Source organism: Peromyscus maniculatus, chromosome 10 (genome assembly GCF_049852395.1).
Source record: "Peromyscus maniculatus bairdii isolate BWxNUB_F1_BW_parent chromosome 10, HU_Pman_BW_mat_3.1, whole genome shotgun sequence".
NCBI lineage: Eukaryota > Metazoa > Chordata > Mammalia > Rodentia > Cricetidae > Peromyscus > Peromyscus maniculatus.
The window spans coordinates 69,985,855-70,003,145 of NC_134861.1; the positions used below are offsets into that span (position 1 = coordinate 69,985,855).

The 17,291-nt window shown below is 47.2% G+C and overlaps 1 protein-coding gene across 1 annotated transcript in view; it reads right to left on the reverse strand.

Annotated features, from left to right (window-relative positions):
* Lnx1 (ligand of numb-protein X 1) overlaps positions 1-16,871 on the reverse strand; it is a 117,457-nt gene extending 100,586 nt beyond the window's left edge. Inside the window, exons 1-3 of the mRNA XM_076546450.1 lie at positions 16,755-16,871; positions 9,739-9,824; positions 7,690-7,811 (exon numbers count right to left, since the gene is read on the reverse strand). The gene's annotated coding sequence lies outside the window, so the exon portion shown is untranslated. The remainder of the gene's footprint in view (positions 1-7,689; positions 7,812-9,738; positions 9,825-16,754) is intronic.
* Positions 16,872-17,291: the final 420 nt, after the last annotated feature.

Here is a 17,291-nt window from a genome sequence, read left to right on the forward strand (position 1 = left end):
TGACGCTGAGGCCGTATGGGAAAGAACAACCTGTAAGCTGCTGTCCGACCCCTCAAAGCTGACCATGTCAGGAAGGGAACTTTTCTTTAGTTTTTAAACAGTTAGCCAAGCTTTAGGAAGGACATAAAGAAACATATTTGAGTTCTCAACATCTTCCAACTATTTCAATTTTACAGATGTCTGCTGACTGCCCGGTCCATGACTGGGATTTGTCCTGAACTCTGTGGGGACTCCCAGAGAGAATTCAATGCCATCTTTATGGAGTTCAAGTTTAATTAGGAAAATAGAGGTTAGACACAGATAGATAGTATGACACAGCCAGCAAACTCAATAAAGTGCAACAAAACTTTGGAGGAGAAGGAACCAGAGAACCACATAGCGAGGGCCAGGGAACTTCATGGACCACTGGTTGCTGGGATGGCTCACAACAGGGGCTGGGGGCTGGGGGCTGGGGGCTGGGGGCTGGGGGCTGGAGCTCAGTTGATAGAGCATTTGCATAGCGTAACAACTCCTGGGGTCCAACCTTCAGTACCATATCCTGGGCATCGGTGGCACATGCCTTAATCCCAGCACTCAGGAAGTGGAGATAGAAGTTCAAGGTCATCCTCAGCTACATGGAGAGGTCAAGGCCATCCTGAGTTACATGAGACCCTGTCTTTAAAAAAATTATTGAACAAAACCCACAAACAAACAAAAGTGAGTAGGCTTTTAACAAATGAGAGAAGATCCCGAGAGGGAAGGGCCTGACCAAAGACATCCATCAAGGACAAGAGTATACACGGGGGTTGGTACCTCCATGATTTTAAGACTTTTTTTTTATGTTTTATTTAGAAGTCACAGATATTTTGAGTCAAGGCCTCACTATATACATAGCCCAGCTGGTTTCAAACTTACAGTGTAACCCAGGCTAGCCTCACACTCATGACCCTCCCTCAGCCTCCCAGGTGCTGGATACTGGTGTCAGCACTGTGGCTGGCTTAGAAATGACAAGGTTTTGGTTTGGGCAAGGATCTTAGGTTCTCACCAAGTCGGGGAAATGCTGCTTCAAACATACCTACGGGTGACATGCCAGTTACTCCTCCAAAAGTTTCCAGTGATAGAGGCCTGGGCAGTTTTCAAAGATTCAAATCCTTGTTACCCTGGCTGTTGGCGCTTGTTTTTTCAGGGGTCAACCTATGTCACACTGTCCCTTCAAAACATGATCCCTGTCCCCAAATTAAAGCACAGGGGGGGGAGGGGGGAGGGGGGGAGTGTCTCCTTTGTCTTGTCTCTGGTCCTACTTACTGTCTTCATGAGTAGTCCCGGTGATGGCAAAGGCTCTCCTAGGACACTTTCTAACTTGTTAAGGTCCCTTGAAGCAATGCTACTTAGAAGCAGATATTTATCTGCTTATCCTGAGTGGAGGAGGGGTCAAGATTCAGTGGAGTGATAGTTCTTGGAATATGACCTGACCCATCTCTATTACAATCTATGTTGGTTTCTACTGCCTTCCTTCTGGAGATGTCATAGTGTTGATGGGAAGAATACATTAGAGCACAAAACCCTTCCCATCCCGCCTTGATCATAGGAATAAATGATAGTTGTAAATGCTGCCAACTCTAACCTGTCCTTGCCTATATTTCACTCAGTATGTCTACACCAGTGGTTCTCAACCTGTGGGTCATGACCCCTTTGGTGGTAGAACAACCCTTTCCACAGGGGTCGCATATCAGATATTTACATTATGATTCATGTAATCAAAGTAGCAAGATTTACAGTTATGAAGTAGCAATGAAATAATTCTGTGGTTGGGGGTCTTCACAACATGAGGAGCTATGTTAAAGGGTCAAAGCATTAGGAAAATTGAGAACCACTTGTCTACACAAAGATTTCTCCATAAACAGACATAGATGGTTGTGAATATGAACATCAGCTACAGAGTGAGTGCAGTAGATTAAAGTGATAGCCCCACCCCGAGGACATGTCCATGGTTATCCCCGGAGCTTGGAAGCTGACCTAATTGGGAAATTTGACTCTAAAAGATGTCACCAAGTATTGGACCTTGAAATGAGACCATATTGATTACCTGAGTGATCTCTAAATCTAGTATCCTTAGAAGACAGACTCAGAAGAGGAGGCAGTATGAGGACTTTGCCACAGGCCACATGACCTCTGGACCCATTGAAGCTGGGAGAGGCAGGGGTAAATTCTCTCCTGCCTACATCCTTCAAAGGCAGACTGCGGCCCTGCTGATGTCTTGATTTCAAACTTCTACACACTCTAGAACTGAAATAATAAACAGAGTTGTTTAAAGTCTCTGAGTTTACGGTCATCAGCTAAGGTAAGTCCTAAGAGACTAGCCCAGGAGACTGTGTATTCCTAGAGGTGAATCCCACAGGAATGAGTAAATATTCCCAGTGACCCACTCTAACCCTTCTCCACATGGCTAAGTGACAGGGCAAACATTTGGAGATGGCGGCCACTGAGACTCCTGTATACTTAGAAGTAGCAATCCTTCCCCATTGTAAAACTCTAGTGATTTCCTTTTAGCTCACTAATAAGTTATAATGCAGATGTCTTTGGAGGTAACCATGAAACCAATTTACAAGGGCCTCCAGGGGTCACAGATAGAATGGCTGAGTGTGTGCATGCTGTGGAAGATGTCATACGAGTATGACCATAATACCTAACGAGGACTTTGAAAACACAAAGTGACTCATGTGTTAATATGAGGATGCATGAGCCCAAGCATGCAGCATTCTAAAGAGGCCACGTGACTAACAGCCTTTAGTCACAAGCAAGTTATACAAATCATCCTAGCAGATAGCAATGACATTTTTAAACCTCTCATCATGCATCTGCTGCTGCCATGCTGTGTGCCAAGAAGCTATTAAAGGGATTCCTAGAGAGCTTCCACTCTGCTGCTGATGAAGTCTCAGGTCCCTGTGACAAATGCATCACACAAGAAGCCAATCCGAGTCACTGGCAAACAATAGTGGTGTTTAGGCATACGTGTTCCAAACTGAAATTCTTGATGTCATAAAAACAACAAGAAAACCTTCCTGGCTAACTGGGATGGAACTCGGGGCACATATTTGAAGTGCACCAGTCAACCTACAAACAATGACAGGGACTGTGGCTCCCTGGGCAGGGGAGGGCAATTCTTTGAGTGGGGTAGAAGAGGCAGAGAGGGATAAGAAAGAAAGAAAATAAACTATCCTAAAACCTGCATATCTCCGGCTTGGGAGTCAGCTCATCCACCCTGTCTGAAGTGGGAATGCCTTTTCTCTTTTCTGTTTGCAGATATAAACTTTTAATTTGTTGTTACTACTTTCAGTAAACAATTTTCTACAGGTTAGGGGAGATGCTGGTAATAGACATGAATTTTTCTCATGCAATCTTTAAAACAATTGATTGTACATTATTTATTTTCATGCCACATGTAAAGATGTCTCAACTGAAGAAACACAAACGTTGGTCATCTATCCATCCATCTATACATACATCTGTCATCAACCATCTATCTGTCCATTCATCCATCTATCCACTATCCATCAACACATCTACCTATTCATCATCCATCAATACATCTATCCACTATCCATCCACACATCTATCCATCATCTATCCACATCCATTCACTCATTACCCATACATCCATCTGTCTATCAACCCAGGCACATAGCCACCAAGCATTCCAGGTGTTACAAATGCCAAATAGTGACCACTTTCAGTGACAACACATTCAGCACCCCACTGGGTAACTTATTCCATTTTTGGAAACACCAGTTCATAGGAAGTGCTTTCTCCCCTTGAAGTATGTATCTGTGTTGCTAAGCAATAGTTCACTATGGTGTCCTTGTGCCATAGGACACAGAATAAGGAGGAGATGGCAGAGGGGGGAAGACAGCCAACATTCTATGACCCTGATCTCAGCTCCCTGTAGGTCTCTGTACTTAGCGACTTTTATGGTTTTCACATCAATCCTTATTCTTTGGAAACAGTACATGGTTAAAGTCTAATTCATCCAGGAAGAATTACACGCAGTCACCTTCAAATAGTTTTGGAAGGCTCTTGATTGTTTGGAGACACTGTCAGAGGGCAGTCAATTTACCACCCACATAAAAGTGAGTCTATACTGCACATAAATATCAAGAATAGTTCCATGCTGCCAGGAAGTCCAGAGATACCAAGGAGGGGAGGAGTCATAAAGAGTCCCTTTAAAGAGCCTCTATAGCCCTGAGCCAAGCAGATCTTGACTCCACCTTAGGTGTGTGGGATTCTAAGAACAGGAGAGGAAATGCTGAGAGGTGCAGCCATGAGTCCATGCTGCATGAAGATGCTCGGACCTCATCTTGTACATCAGATTCCTACACCTGCTGGTCTATAAAATACCAGACATCACCCTGGCAGCTACTCTATCCCAGAAGGAGATAACATGGTCTTGGTTAACAGGTTTTCTTCTAAGCCCATGGAGGTCTTTCCAGGAACGTATCTGTCCAGTCAGTGGTTATTTCCATCATTATGTCCAAACTGAAGCGTGAGCTAAGATGTCTGACTGTAGTTAATGTAACATGTGTCCTGGAACACTATAGCACTTTAACTGAGCACCTAGCATGTGCCAGGTACTTTACACACGACCACTGCAACTGTTTATCACAGGCATCCTGGGTAGCTAAGTATCCCACTTTTCAGGAGATCAAACTGAGGCAAAGATATCAAGGGCCTCGTGTAGGCTAGTAATTGTGTTGACAGAGCCAGGTCTGTCTGGTCCTCACTATCATGCCTTCTTTTCAAGAAAATCACATGGGTACTAGGTTAATGTAGTGCCAGGGCCATTCCAAACAGGTTTTAAAAAACCTGCCCGGGGCATAAAGAAAGGACACGGTAGGATTGGCTTTGGGCCCAGGCAGTCTGATGCCAGAGACCAGCTCTCTGTTGTGGGATGGCAGCACCACTTCACCTGGAACTGAGTAAGATCGTGGCCTGGGAGGCACTGCCCATCCCCTGCTCTCCATTACCCTGACCCAGGAGTTCAGGCCAAGAGCCTCTCCAGCTTCTACTGTAGGATGCAGGGGGGCTCATCCTTGGTTGGGGGGGGGCAATGGAAGTGATGGGCGAGGAACTTGAACTTCTTCCTAAAAGTCCTCTGCAGCAGGCTGTAGTGTGGTCAAGGTTAGAATCCATAGTCCTCGGTTCACTGGGCCCTTGCTCTTGAATGGCAGAAATGGGTTACACTTTGGGAAGAGCGTGGGGCCAGAAGCAGCTCCAAGGGGGTCTGAGGACACATCTGCTCTGATGCAGTGATTCAAGGTCACTGAAGGGCACAGCAGATTCTACTTAAGGGGGTGAGCCTATTCAAAGAGCTCATGAGTCTCCCTCTCCACAGAATGGTACACATTGCAAATTATCTGTCCCCTCTCACACTGGCCTGGCCAAGTGCTCAGGGAGTCTCAGGTGGAAGATGTTTATCCACAAGATTAGAAGGGACTAACACCCCAGACCACTCAGGGTGGTGGTGATGGCTGGTGGCATTATTGAAAATAGACCGAGCTCCCTGCCATGTCAGCTTAGAGCAAATGACAATAAGACCTCTCCCGAAACCCTACAAGGAACTCGTACTTTGTAGATATCTCCAGAGAGCCTTCAGCTGGAGAACGGAAGGAATAGAGACCACCCCCAGATTTTTCTCTGCCAAGGGGGCTGGCGGACACACGCTGGCTGGCCCAGTGAACGACAGTTCATTCATTCTCCTCCCTCCAGATTGTTGTGAACGGTGGGGTTAATTACCGGCAATTAATTACAGTAATAAGAGCTGGGCTCCCAACTGTTGCAGCCACAGGAGAGCCACGTAGGCTCACACAAGTCCTCTAAGCTCCCAGGAAAATTCCTCCAGCAGAGGCAGACCTGGCTTCTATTAGCCTCTGGCTCAGTACCAGGCATGGCTTACCCCAAGCTCTGCCCATGCTCAGTGCCACATTATAGCACATGGTACTTATCTCTAATCCTACTGAGGGAGAAATGGAGGTCCAGAGAAATTCAGCCATTTGTTAAGGGATGTAAGATTTCCCATCACACCTTGTACACACCTGAACCAATGGAGTTGTCATGGGAACCACTCAGGAAACACACATGTAAGTTGTCCAACAAGCTGCCCCTGTAACTAGACAGTCAACTCTGGTTCCTGCCTTTTTTTCTTTCTTATATTGGGGGCAATGATATATACAGCATTATATTTCTAAGCAGTCAATGATGAAATGATTTGATGAATCATAAGTCCATTGTTGTAAAAACAACTAATCGACCAGGTGAGCCAGAGGCGGTGAAGATCTGCAGAGGTCTGGGATATCAAAGACGAATTCATACCTAGGAAATCCCAGCCACGGGGAATCCTTTCTCACCCTGCTCACAAACCTCTGAATCCACTGAGAAGGTTTGTAAGGCGTAAACTGCTGTCACTCTGCAAATATGTGAGCTTGGAGGACAATAACAGGCACAAAGGTCAGAGAAGAAACGATGAGCTTCCCAGGAGTCAGAGAGAGACTGGCAACAAGAACAAGGCCGATGCTGAGCAGTAAGAAGCAACTTACTTGTTTCAGCTTATACGCTGGGCTTCAGTCTCTATACACACGTTCTTGTAATTTCTACAGGACTATATATGGGCCTGTTTCCTAATAGATTATTCCCTTACAAACCCATCTGCTAACGTAACTCCCGGGGAAAGCGACTAACTAAGGACTATGAAATGAAAATCCCACTCGTTTATTTCTCTCCTGGAGTTTCCCAGCTAGCTCGGTAAGAAGCTGGCTTAGGAAACGGTCCCCGTGCTCTTGTCAATAACAGTATCTGGCGGAGGGTGGCTCCTGGGGCTGTCGAGAGCCAGGTGTGTGATCCAGATGAAAAAAAAAAAACAAAAATGGGTCCTTGGAATAAAATTACTTTAAAAATCAGGTCCTGGCAGAGCAGCCACCTCCATGTATTTTTTAATATATTAAATATACTTATTTAATATATTAAAAGCAAACAACAAAAGAGTTCCAGCAGTTTAAAACCCAGACCTGGCGTTAACATTCTTGTGGCCTTGGAGGGGTAATCTTTACTTTAACCAAAGGTCAGCAGGCAGCCTATCTGGCCTGAAGGTAAACAGTTCTAATCCAGACTGTTAAATGTTTTCCACAAAGGAAACTGCAGGCTTTTTTTTTAAAGGTTAAAAAAAAAAAAAAAAAGGCTTATAATAGGGAACCAGAATTTACCAACTCCAGGACTCTGTGGTACACAACACAACATAACCTGGGAAAGTAGTACAGAAGCATGAGATGAATGCAGAATACAAGGGAAAAACAAGACACTCTGAATTTGGTGAGTGTCTCCAGCCCCCCACAAAACAGGCTGAACTGGTCTTCACATTTGGACTAAGTTTCAAAACCCATCTCACCTTCCTTTTCTCTGGGGGGGTTTTAAAAACAATCAGATAACTTCACCGACAAGCAGAAGCTGGATCAATAATTAGGAAACGAAAATGATTAAATAGCTGTCCAGAGGCAACGCCAAGAGCCATTGAGAAGACGGCTGATACAGACATCCTCTACTCTCAAGAGTGTTACTCTGGACTGAGCCGTTCACAGTCAAGGCGGTCACTCAAATTCCCTGGACACCCCTGAGAGGTCAGTGGTCTAATGGCCAAGAGAGGAGAATGGAGACCCGGCTCACCTGTTCAAAGGTGTTTGGGGCTTTTAAAGTAGCAGCAGCCGCCAGCCAGTTTTCATTTCTTGTGGTAGAAGCTTCTAGGGCCGCCTGAGCTGTGACCAGTCTCAACTTCGGTGTACAGGTGGCTGGAGGAAGAAGGAGGGCATTGGTTGGCGCGGAGCAGGAAATGTGTGACATCACGGAAGTCTGGCTAAGACCTGAGGGACTAAAACATCCCCGGAGGCCCCGCCCCCACCCCTGTCAATTACCTGAATACCTGGGAGCAGGTAGGTGGCGTCTCTCAGAGGACAAATGAATCAGTTAGAGCGATTTGCAGGATGGAATTTACTTTTCCTGCCTGAGCACAAGCACGTGTCCGGCCCCGTGTACCGAGCTGAATGCATATGCCTGATTGTTTCCCAGACGGACCTTATATGCCTGCCTGATTGTTTCCAGGGCCCTCCCAAGCCCACACCGCTGCCAACATCAGAATTAAAAGGGAAGTTGTTTCCCCCCCCCCAATGGGTGCAAAAAAAGGGAAGAGATTGTGAAGATTTGCAATATCTGGGATTTGTCCCCCAAATGCCTTTCTGAATCGGATCCATTTGAGTCCGTAGTGTTTTCCTGTTGCAATATTGTAACAACTGGAGGTGACATTATTAGTGTACTTCTTTAAAAAAAAAATCTAATCTGATGCGTGTTGGCATCCTTTGCCACACCCTCTTACTGCCCGCCGCCCCCAGCACTGTAATAGTATATTCTAGGCATTGGTAAAACTTGGGTCATTCCCACCTGTCTGCTTGTCACATGGTGGTTACAGTTCACCCACCGTAGGCCTGCAATTAGGAGTATTTTAAATGATTCAGGTTAGAATGAGAACGCTTTACTAAGGGGATGTTGTCCGCTGGGAGAGCCGCGGAGGGGGAGGAGGAGGAGGAGGAGGAGGAGGAGGAGGAGGAGGAGGAGGAGGAGGAGGAGGAGGAGGAGTCAAGGTTATTTTGGTCCCAAGCTTGGTGTGTGACCCTGGACAAGTCATGGTTGCTTCAGCTTTTCCAGCAGGAAAGAGAGGCTAATAGCACGACTCAGCGGGCACCTGAGTGGCAGCTATGAGGAATCCTGCCTGCCGGTTAAGGCCTGTGGCATCTGTGCCCAGCGCGGTGAACAACCCCCATCAGACTGCTGAATTAGCTGTGTGTGCGCGCGCCTGTGGCTCAGGGCCAGCCTCCCTCCCCAACTTATTCACTCAACGGAATGTGCTACCCGAGGACACTTGGGGAGTTCTCCTCCTGGCCTGGTCCAGGCGGACGTTTGTCCCTTAAATAAAACACCTGCTGAAAATCCTTCCCCCTTCCCGATCTCGAAACTGTAGGCTTCACCTGTTCTAATACCCGACTGTCTAGCAGGGGTTTGTTGGGCTGGGCCGGAGGAAGGTTGGAGGAAGAAAAAGAAAAAACAAGCACCCCATCCCCCCACTGAGTCCACATTGGTAGTTCCCTGTCACTCAGTACCAGGTAAAGCGAATGGGAAGAGGAGGAGAAGGAAGACGAAATCTAGTCCAGAAGGCAACTTCAAAAGACGGGCTCATCCCGGACAGGCCAGAACTGCCTCTCCCACCTGGGACCCAGGTACTCTTTCAGCAGCGTGGGAAGCTTTAAACAAACACAAAAGCAACTCTTCACGACTTTATCCAATAGACACTAAGTGGGGTGTGGCCACCCTGTACTAGTAAAAGCAAAACAATGGAAATAGGAGGCATACATGAAGGCAGCCGAACCCTCCACGTGCAGGTTTTTCTGGGGTGGTGGAGGGGAGGCGGATCATCCCACCAACAAAGGCTTCTCTTTCCTGAGACAAGGTGTCCCCGGGGATAGGTGGAGACCCGGCTAGGCCAGTTGAATCAGACGGGAGGCCACGCCCCTCGCTGAGTCCCGCCCTCCGTGTGCTGTCAGTCAGGCCTCACCTTGCCCAAGGGACTGGCTCTGACTTGGAGAGGCAGTTAGAGTTCTTGGCACCGGGCCCCTGGGCTGAGGAGCCAGAGAAATATATTTGCATTAAATGTGCAATAAAACGTACGCGCATAGAACCTCGCGGAAGGCCTCTAGACTGTCGGGATTTTTCTTGCTGTATTCACAAACGTACCGCCCCACGGCATGTATGGCCTGGTGAAAGAAAAAGAAAAGGGACGTAGGAAAAGTGAATAAGCATTAAACTGGGCGCGGAGCTAAGGCCCAGGTGCCGTGTGCAAGAGGAACTCCTGGCTATTTTATATGATCAGCCAAGGGAAGGGCTTTTCTATGCTGCTGGGCGTAGCGTATCCTTTAACGACTACAAACAAGTTCCGTAGGAACTCCATTGTCGCGTTCAGGCTGTTGTAGTGTTTGAGCCAAGCCTTAGATTCTGAGGAACCGTAGAAAAAGTGGAAATGATAACCACAAAAGCAAACACCGAGAGAGTCGTGCCAGATGCTACTTACCATCCCAAGCACTTTATACCTCAACTCCTTAAGTCAGCTCTGAGTGCTTTAAGTCAGCTCCGAGTGCTATTCACACAGAACAGGTCGGGAAACCGGGGCACAGAGAATCGGGGAACTTGGCTCAGGCAGCAAGCGAAAGGGCCAGAGCAGTTTGTAACCAGGGCCTTTCTAAACCATGAAAAGAAATCAGAGAGCTTCTAATTGTACGTTCACTGAGTAAGGTCCTAAATGTCAGTTTAGCTATCTCTCTCCTCCTCCTCCTCCTCACTCTCCCTCCTCATCTCCCTCTACACAGAGTCTCTAGCTCAGGCTGATCTCAAACTCCCTATATACATGAAGATAACCTTGGCCTTGGACCCTTCTGCCTCCATCTCCTGAGTTATACCTGGGGTTACAGGTGTGAGCCTCTACATCTGGTTTTATATAGTGCCAGGGTTCGAACCCGGGGCTTCCTGAATGAGAGACAAGCATTGTATAACTGAGCTATATTCCCAGCCCTGCCCATCCCCACACATTTTGAGACAGGATCTCATGGAGCCCAGGCTGACCCAGGTGGATCTTCCCGTCTTTGAAAGTGCTAGGATTTCCAGTCATGCACCACCATGCCGGGCTGACCTCAGCTCCTTACCTATACATTACTCTGAAGGAAGAGACTAGTAGCCGCAAGAATTGGACTAAGACCTTCAGCTGCAAATAAACAACCTGGTTTATACACAAAATATACAGATGTAAGATGTATATTCTTATGTATGCAAATGTATGGATATATACGTCTATGAAAGGCCCCAGGAAACCATTGTGGTGGTATTGTGTTCCCCAAAATATTGTGCACTCGAATAAACTTATCTGGGGTCAGAGAACAAAACAGCCACAATATTAACATAGAGGTAAGGCAGTGATAGCACACGCCTTTAACCCTAGCATTCCTGAGGCAGAGATCTACCTGGATCTCTGTGAGTTCAAGGCCACACTGGAAACAGCCAAGCATGGTGACACATGCCTTTAATCCCAGGAAGTGATGGCAGGAGGCAGAAAGGTATTTAAGGCATGAGGACGAGGAACGATAGCCTGGTTAAGCTTTTAGGCGTTTGAGCAGCATAGTTCAGCTGAGAGCCATCCAGTCTGAGGAAACAGGATCAGCTGAGGAAATGGTGAGGTGAGGTGGCTGTGGCTTGTTCTGCTTCTCTGATCTTCCAGCATTCACCCCAATACCTGGCTTCAGGTTTGATTTTATTAATAAGAACTTTTAAGATTCGTGTTACAAACCATACTACTTCTGGGAGTGTTCTCGAACTTACCTTTTGGAGACCTGTCAAACTAAACCCAAGAATGAAGGAGAACTTGAGGGGCCCCTTGAGAATGACCAGTGATTCCCTGTGACATCTTCCATGGTCATTTCTAGCAACACACTCTTTGAAGAGCTATTAAGATCTGCATACAGTTGGATAAAATGAGATAATGTCACAGTAAGTTGGTTACTGCCAAGGTGAGTGGTTGGGACCAGAGTCGACAAGCAGTGGACACACACTGCCTCCCCTTCCCCAGACTTTCTCACTGGCATTGCTAAAGGGCTCAGGTGCTTTGGAACTCGAAGGTGTCATCCCGGACTGTCACAGACTGTACCAGGCTTTTTCTTTGGGGCCACCAACCAGCTCCCACATGACACAGAGACTTATTAGTTTTGAATGCTTGGCCTAGCTTTGCTCTTTTCTGGCTAGCTCTTTTAACTTAAATTAACCTGTTTAATCTACCTTCTGCCTCGGGGCTTTTTACCTTTCTTCTGTATATTTTCACTTTTTCCCGTGTCAAGCTGACTGGTGGCTGCCTTGTTCTCTCTGCCTTCTCCTCCCCTCATTTCTTTTTCTTTGAGCCTAGATTTCTCCTCTTATTTATTCTCTCTGCCTGCCAGCCCCGCCTATCCTTTCTCCTGCCTAGCTATTGGCTGTCCAGCTCTTTATTAGACCAATCAGGTGCCTTAGGCAGGCAAGGTGAAACAGATGCCACACATCTTTACATCATTAAACAAACGCAGCATAAACAAAAGTAACACGCCTTTACATGGTTAAGGTCTGCAGCCTAAACAGATGTGACACGTCTTTGCCTAGTTAATATTCCATAACAACCAACTGCCACTGTAGATTCATGAGTTCAGCTGTGCTGGTTGACAAAGGCTTACCACAGCTGGACTTGTTGACTGTGATGTTCTCTCATAGGAGGAGGCGTGAGGGTGGGAGGTCATCAGCCGCTTCTCCTAGCCAGTTGTATGCAATTCTGCCCTAATTGCATGTGATATTGGGGAAGGGCTAGAAGTACATACATTGGGAAGGTCCAGGGAGGGGGGCTTCCATCTATTGGTCCACTGGGAAGTCCTTCCTCATCCATGCTGGTACCTTCTAGTATGGCTGCTTCAAGGCCACCCACCCTGCTGCCCATAACCCCCACAGACCTGTAAGTAAGCCTAAGAAACACAAAAGCATTGGTCCCCGGGTGAAGTTTGATGGAATCACACCTCAGTTTGCCATTGGGACCTTCTAGGGAGGGATAAGCTTTGTTTACAACTCCCTAAGGGAAGAAATTGTAGCAACAGCTTGGAATGTACCAATTCTACCTCCAGGTACACTAGCAGTTGATGTTAACCCTCCTGCCTCAAGAACAAATCATTTCTAGCCCGACTTTCACAGCAAGCGAGAGGCAGGGCTGCTCAGTGTTGTCGGGGCTATTGGGGAAAACTTCATGACAACAGACACGTGAACTGGGCCTGGAAGGAGAGATGGACACTCATAGAGCCGGAGGCAGGAGTGATAGGACATAGGCTGTGTGTGGTGAGGACGTGCGTGGGAGGGCAGCAGTACAAGGAGACTTCACAGAGGATCCACCGGGTGGATGAGATGGGGTCAGATCAGGAAGGAAGGCTGGCTGGTGGGTAGAGGTGACTGGCAGTGAGTGCTAGTGTTCTCAAGTGTTGGGCTACTTCTCTATGGCTTCCTTCTTTTTGGGAGCTGGCCTCTTCTGCTGGGACTAGATCCTGGAAAGTTCATTTTCTGCAGAGGCAGGTGGGAAGCATTAGGAAGCCCACAGAACTCAAGGCTGGGCCTTCCCCAGTTCCTCGGCCCGGCTCACGTGGGCTTTGTGATTCGACTGAACGCTCATCCATCTTGACAGAGCCTAGTATACAGGAGGGGAGGTCTGTTCTCCAAGCTCTTTACCTCTTGATCCCCACAATGAAGGCTGGCATTCTCAAGGCTTCCTCGTGGCAATGAACCTGTGGCTAAAGCATTCCTTCTGATTCAGAATTACTCTGCCCCTGTTTGCACCCTTATTTTGCTTTACCCCCAGCATATTTGTGGGGTTTTCTAAGACGGCAGAACGCCACAATAGGGAACAGATTTCATCTGATTTTAATAAAATCATCTTTAGAAAAAGCCTTAGCTACATAATTTCTGAAGGTATTCTGTATTATAAGATGAAATTGTTCTATATACATTACATCACATTGGCCTCGGGTTTTTTTTTTTTTTTTTTTTTTTTTTTTTAACTAGCTCAGCTCCAAGTCTTCCGTTAGCTAAGTACAAGAACTTAGCATGATGTGGATAAGCCGACCTCCACAGGGCAATTCTGGGGAACAGCAGTGGAGACTGAGGCTTTGGGGCTCTGTTATGTGGGAGACATCCCGTCTCACTCCCCCCACCAGCCATGAGCTGCTTGCTTCGCAGACTTTCCACTCGGTACCCCCCATACATATATCATAGGGAACACTCATCTTCTGGTTCACTTGGTTTTTGCAGGGAGATGGAAGGTCTCAGAGCAGTTATAATTACATCCATTATTTATGAGGGGACACTTTTTGTGAAAGTTCCCTATGCAAATTGTAGCCAGCACACTCTCATTTAGCAAAAGGAAAACAGTGACCATGTTAACGCTCTCTTTGCCATTGTCAAAAGTGTAAAGCTGGTGATAGCTACACTTCCATGTTTACATGAGCCCATCCTACCATAAACCATGTGAGTTCTCTTCCAGCGACTTTTGGTGGTGGTGGTGGTTGCTGCTTGGAAGTTGGTCATGTCCCTTTCTCTCTTGGTTACTTCATGCTTTGTTTTGAGACAGTCTCCCTATACAGTCAGTCCATAGTGGTCTGGAACTTCCGTCCTCCAGGCTTAGCCACCCACCTGCTGGAATTACAGGCACGAACCACTACATTTCTTTATACTTCAGCTGGCCCAAGTCCACGTGCCGGAAGTTGCAAAAGATTTCTTCCTTTAACCTTGATCTCCATCTGAGGACCTCCACATCTTTGCAGAGGACCCATTTGGTATCCTTGACATCCCTATGATGGCAATGACATTTGCACACACACACACACACCCCTTCTAGAATAGCCCATTCTCAGGTTTACCCCTTGGAGCTCTTTATCAGCCTGTCTGTCAAACCTGTGCCACTTCTTAGTTCTTTCTATGCACAGAGCAGCAGCTGTTCCCTGCCCCCTGTGAGAGGACAGCATGCTCATGCATGGCCTTGTGACCACAGGAAAAGAATTTCCTAACTCACACTCTCATCCACCATATTCCATCTTTTTCTCACTCTGCCCCTGACAGTCTCCGGATGGTCCCCTGGAAAAGAGCAGTAGGTAGGCTCACTTCTGTTCTTCCTCTGTCTTGGAGGGAGCCCGTGTTCTCCTGGGATGCCCCGTGCCCCACGTTTTTCCCATTCATGAATCTGCCATACCCCCAGTCTGCCCAGCTGGGTGCCTTCTAGTATTGTCTTCCCAGTTCTAGAGTTAGCCTCTGGTTTAGTCTTGATGATTCCAAAAGTGACATATGAGTTTCCATAAGGACTTCATTTTATATTTTCTGAACACTAGTGGAAAAGAGGGTCATTGTTTATATGGGGGCGTCCCTAATACATGCCAGAACCCAATTGTTTACGGTTCCCATAGCAACCCGTCTCTCTTTTGTTTGGGCTCTTGTCAGTGCTTGCCCTCCTAACTGTTCACGTGCCACCGTCTGCAGGGACACGGTGCACCCATGTCACTGGTCACTCTGCGGAGCCCTGGCAGCATCCCATACACTAACTGTACTTGATGTGCAAAAACCAAGCCTGAGAAGCTTGTCCAACATGTCCAGCTGGTTGCAGGCAGATCCTCAGCTCCATAGCCAGCTACCTGGAGTATCGCTGTGGGGAACCCTGAGGAATTTCTTCCCACAGAACCTTTTCTGACTTCTCCAAGCAGATACTGTGTGCGCTCCCTACGGGTCCTACTTCAGTACTTTGCTGCTTGGAGTGTTTAGAGCGTCTCCCCTAAAGGTGGCAAAATATGTAATGAGACGTTTCTGATAAGCTTGGCCCACAGTCTGGAAGGAGCATAGGAAGCCTTCAGTACATTTCACTTTAAAGATCAAAAGAGACCAGGAAAGAGATAAAAAGGAGTACACATTGCTAAGTTGAATCCCTAATCAATCTTTCCTTTCCCCATAAGCTTTGGGGAGTTTTCTATCACATTTAATTTCCCTGCAATGGACAATAATCTGAGCGTTCATTATCCACTGATCCACATTTGTTGAGTGCTTTCCATACGGTAGTCAGTGTCTAAGAGAAGGGCTCCCAGCTTTATGTATTTACACTCAATGGGGAATGAGAGGTAAAACAAAACGCAAGGTAGAAATCTTCCTAAGGAAGAATGCTACAGATGTAGTGACCCGAGAGAAGGAGGCTGTCTTGAGCTAATTTAAAGGCTCCAAGTTCTATGCCATTGAACAGCAGAGCTAGCCTCGGAGTGCAGTCTGTAGTTCCTATGGTAACCTCAGACCTCAGCAGTCTTCCCTTGGTCCAGGTTGCGTGTGTTAGCAGATGGCCTGAGCCTCTTCTAGCTTTTTCCTCTGCACTAATGTGAGAAGTGGGTGGACTGAGTGGACAGGCAGACCAGCCACGTCTCAATTACAGCCTCTGTCTCATGGCCACGGTCAGGGCTGGCTGGCACCCAGGTAAGAACTTGGGAACAACCTGGGTTCTTTCTGCCAATGACAATACCCTCTGTAGACGCTGAGATGAACTTCGGGTCCTTTAAGGTGGTATTGACGGCTTAGGGGGCCTTTTAAAAAAGACCCTGCTTCAAACCTCAGCTTTTAAAGTGTTGTTTAACTTATGTGTCTCTTGATTGTGTTTATGTATGTATGTTCAGCCCTCAGTGAAGAAGAACAAATTGTCATTTGCCTCACCTCAGCCCTCCGTGGACTTGCTGGCTCGGTGCTCTCTGTGAAATGCCTCTTTCTAGACTTAGGAGACCAAATTCTTCAAACTTTTTCCCAAGGGAGTTTAAAATTCATTGTCATTAGTGACCCCAAGTGACTTAAGGACATGTTCCGCTGGGGGACTGTAGTAGAAAGGACACTCGTGAGAAAGGAACTGTGTTGAGGGTCAGGTGGGGCGTGTGAAGTCCCAGAGAAGCCAAGTTCCTGGTGGAGAAGTGTTTCCCTTCCTAGGTGGAGAAGTGTTTTCCTTCCCGGTGAACTTCCACCTCCATCCAACAAAGGGCAGGTCCTCTGAAGCAGGGACCATACCCCGGAACCCTACCCTGCACCTTCCAAGTCAGACTAAGAAAGCCACCATGAAAACCACTCACCATCCATGCAGAGGCAGCCTTGGTCAGACTCTGAGCATCAGGGTCTCCAAAACAGGGCAACTCACTTGACTTCTCCCAAATCCTGAGTGTGAAGACAGTCCTTCTTACTTTGCTCAGGGAATTTGGACCGAGTGTCTGATCTAGAATCTTCTTGCAGCTGAATTCCCTGTGGGCGCCTTGTCACTAATCTGCAGTGAGGTAGCTGGAGCCAACAAGATTGGGCTTCCTGGGAAACCACAAGCCACAGTGTCTTGGAGTGTCAGGTATGGAATTGGGTGACGTGGCGGGAGGACCTGTCCATGTCCGTTTCTGGTGACTCTGACCCTAGGTGCAGCCATCTTCTCTCCATATGGAGATTGAACCTCCATCCAGAGTTCAGCAGAGTAATGAGCGATTCCCTGCCGCTGTCCTTTGTCCATTATAAGAGTATGGGTGCCATTGTGAAGCTTCCCTGAAGTGCTCCATTCCTGAGCAGTCCAATTAAGGCGCAGCTGGAAATGTGGACTTCAGCTGTAATCCAGGAACCAAATCACAGGT